At 50.4% G+C, this 2,490-nt stretch overlaps 3 non-coding genes across 3 annotated transcripts; all 3 read right to left on the bottom strand.

Moving 5' to 3' along the window:
* Positions 1–524: 524 nt before the first annotated feature.
* Positions 525–695, bottom strand: LOC122143026. The gene has a single exon (XR_006158925.1). It is a non-coding gene; the product is annotated as a U1 spliceosomal RNA (small nuclear RNA).
* Positions 696–1,321: 626 nt separating this feature from the next.
* On the bottom strand, positions 1,322–1,517 carry LOC122143028. Its single transcript, XR_006158927.1, has one exon. It is a non-coding gene; the product is annotated as a U2 spliceosomal RNA (small nuclear RNA).
* A 582-nt stretch (positions 1,518–2,099) lies between these two features.
* On the bottom strand, positions 2,100–2,265 carry LOC122143027. The gene has a single exon (XR_006158926.1). It is a non-coding gene; the product is annotated as a U1 spliceosomal RNA (small nuclear RNA).
* Positions 2,266–2,490: the final 225 nt, after the last annotated feature.

The following is a 2,490-nucleotide window of genomic DNA, read 5'->3' as shown; positions in this document are numbered from 1 at the left end:
TTGGATTTTGTCGAAAACCTTCATTTTGCAAACCGGCACAAGGTATTTGGCCCAGTCCGAACCAAAGCAGCACAGAAAGATTCTCTGGAGTCTGGCGGTCAATAATCATCCTGTGGTCAGGAGAAAAAAGGGTGCTGTGACTGGCCACTTGGTGGCGCTGTAAGGTGAAAAAAAATGAAAAGGAAATGAAAAGGGCAACAACAATCCATGAAAAACCAGCTTACAGCTCGGCAGCAGCTCATGCAGCCGTCCCCGATTCCCGTAAAACTTTAAAAGTGAGAGGTCTGTTGAGAAATTATGAAACCCGCCAGGGCCGACTTTGTCAATGAGCGCAAGTGAACCTTTTTTGTTTTTTTTTTTCTTACCACCCACAACGACCAACCCCTACCAAGCATAGGACGGAAGGCCTCATCTGAACAGCGTACTCCCTGGCTCAGCCACACAAACGCTCTGTATATAAAAAAAGATCAGGAGATAACAAAAACCCATCTGCTTTTTTTCAACCCACTTTCCGTTGGATTGAACGCGGAACACTCGCAGTCCCCCCCCTCTCCATAAATTATGCATTCGAGATTCCCACATTTGGGGAATTCGCAGGGGTTCAGCACGGCTGCGGAGTGCACTGGGACGAGGCCTCGCCCTGGGGTGACCAGCCTTATTGATCATGGTGGCTCCACTGCAACACTGGTAAATATGAAGGCCAGGCGGCCCAGTCAGAGGTACCATGTCAGTTCTTACGTCCTAATCAACGGTGTGGACCGCGCCCCTAGCAAGGGAAGGACGTGCTTGCCTTCAGTTACTGGCTCTGACAAACTGCCAAGCGTTGGCACGCGCCCGATGCTTCTCACACCCGTAGTTTTTAGATCAGTGTTTTCCCAAAATCCGCGTTCTGGAGGAGGCCCCCCAACACTGAAAAAAGAGAATGTGTTCTGTGTGCACCTTAATAAAAAACACCCCATGATAAGATCATCAGCTAAAAAGTATAAACCTTCGAGGACCTGATCCGAAGTCTCTGACAAAGGGTCTCAGATTGGTTTAGTATGCAATTTCCCTTTGTAGGGTTACCATTCACACCTACACCTATTTCAGCATCGTGCTCGTTAGTGGACAGACCTCCCAAGCCTCAGGTGGCATGCCATCCGAGCCCCGAGAATTTCTCACTAATAACATAAAACCACCGGACCACACACACCCACCATCCTGCGCACGAGGCAGCACTCACTCAGGAGGAGCCAGGACAAAGCCCTCGTCTCCTTGTTTCTAGTTATTTCATCACCAATAATCAGCAAATCCTTTGGAAAGGGAAGCACACCGTTCCCTCGGGAAAAAACACCTGCATACCAAGGCCGCATGAGTGGCATCGTGGGACAGAGCAAGCCTCGCTTCAGCTCCAGTGATCCAAAAAAATCAATTAATTAAGTATTCCCCGGGTAGGGGATGGTTATAGATAGCAGATATTAAACTGATAAGAACAGATACTACACACTTGATCTTAGCCAAAAGAGGCGAGAAGCGAATGCCGCAATGGCTGCAGCGGGGAGGAAGCGGGGAGTCATGTCGCCTACAGCCCATTTCTCGGCTTTGGTAAATGAATCAGGAGAGACCTGAAACGCTGTGTGGGACGGTAGGACCCCCTCCCTCCGTCTGCAACGTCACCGACCGAGCCTCGCCCCCATGCGGACGATCGCCGCCGACGGTGGCTCTGCTGCTGCGGCGGAGAGTACGGCCTCGCTCGTAACTCCCAAACGGTTCGTCGCAGAGCCACGTTGCCTCATGTCATCGGAATCCTTGGGCTCGAGTCCGAACGAGAGGCAGGTTCTCGAATTGGCAGGTCGGGGTCTCGTCTGTGCGAAATTTTCGTCGGGGCTATTTTGGTGATTTTTTTGTCGAAAACCTTCTTTGGCAAACCGAAACCACCAGGTATTTTGGGCCCAGTCCGAACCAAAGCAGCACAGAAAGATTCTCTGGAGTCTGACGGTCAATAATCATGCCTAGGGACGGAAGTCCTCATTCTGAACAGCTCTCTGGATCAGAACAAACGCTCTGTATAAAAAAAGATCAGGAGAAAAAACCCATCTGCTTTTTTCAACCAGCACTTTCAGGGGAGAGCGCGAACGCAGTCCCCCACTACCATAAATTATGCAGTCGAGATTCCCACAAGAGGTACCATTTCCGTCTCTACCGTCCTCATCAACGGTGAACACCCCGCCCTAGCAAAGGAAGGAACGGCTGCCTTCCATTACTGGCCTGCAAACTGCCAAGCGTTGGCCCCGAGCCGACCAGCTTCCCAACCCTGGTTTTAGATCAGTGTTTCCCAACCGCGTTCCTGGAGGCCCCCCCAACACTGCATGAATGTGTTCTATGTCACCTTAATCAAACACACCTGATTCAGATCATCAGCTCATTAGTAGAGACTCGAAGATCTGAATCGGGTGTCTCAGCGACAAAGGGTCTCATATGTTTTAGATGACTCCCTTTAACCAAACACAC

Source organism: Cyprinus carpio, unplaced genomic scaffold (genome assembly GCF_018340385.1).
Source record: "Cyprinus carpio isolate SPL01 unplaced genomic scaffold, ASM1834038v1 S000000604, whole genome shotgun sequence".
In the NCBI taxonomy this organism is placed as follows: domain Eukaryota; kingdom Metazoa; phylum Chordata; class Actinopteri; order Cypriniformes; family Cyprinidae; genus Cyprinus; species Cyprinus carpio.
This window is presented reverse-complemented; position numbering and strand designations above follow the sequence as displayed.